The 665-nt window shown below is 66.3% G+C and overlaps 1 protein-coding gene across 1 annotated transcript in view; it reads left to right on the top strand.

Moving 5' to 3' along the window:
* Positions 1 to 665, top strand: part of LOC102374122 (LIM/homeobox protein Lhx4) — a 48,177-nt gene that overhangs the window by 969 nt on the left and 46,543 nt on the right. The window lies entirely within an intron of this gene.

The raw sequence follows: 665 nt of genomic DNA, 5'->3' as shown, positions 1-665 counted from the left end.
CCCCGGCCGCTGCCGGCCCGCATCGCCCGCTGCCTCCCTCTGCGGTGCGGGCGTCCAGGCCTCCGGGGCACATGGGCTTGGGCCCTGCTTTGGACGGGGACAACCCCCGAGCCCTGCCTGGCCTGTGGCTGCCCCAGCCCCGCGCCCCCGCTTGTGCACCCCGGGGCCGCGGGGCAGGCAGAGCGCACGTGTGTACGCGCGTGTCCCCGCGCGGGCGAGATGGCAGCTGGTGCGAGGCGGCAGGAGGCGAGGCGGGCGGCCGGAGGGAAGGGTCGGGGGGTGTGTGCGCGTGGGAGTATGCATATGTGTCTGTGTGCGCATATGTTGATATGTATGTGTGTGTGTGTGGCGCGTGTGTATCATATGTATACACACACATATATGTGTGTATGTGTGTGTCCGTGTGTGCATGTGTTCGCGTGTGCATTTATATAGATGGGTGTGTGTGCGTGCGTGCGAGTATGCATATTTGTGTGTGCGCATGTGTACGTGTGTATATATATGTATACACACACACGTGTATATGTGTGCGTGTGCCCCCGTGCGTGCGTGTGGCCCCAGGCCCGGCGGCAGGGCTCGGCCGCGGCCAGGCCGGGCGGTCGGACCGGATCACGCGGGCCCCGGCTCTGCGCTCTCCTTGGCTTTGGGGCCTCGGCCCTGCGGGC

The sequence above is a fragment of the Alligator sinensis genome, unplaced genomic scaffold (genome assembly GCF_000455745.1).
Source record: "Alligator sinensis unplaced genomic scaffold, ASM45574v1 scaffold2165_1, whole genome shotgun sequence".
NCBI classification, from domain to species: domain Eukaryota; kingdom Metazoa; phylum Chordata; order Crocodylia; family Alligatoridae; genus Alligator; species Alligator sinensis.
The sequence above is the reverse complement of the archived record's forward strand: the minus strand, read 5'-3'. Positions and strand labels throughout refer to the sequence as shown.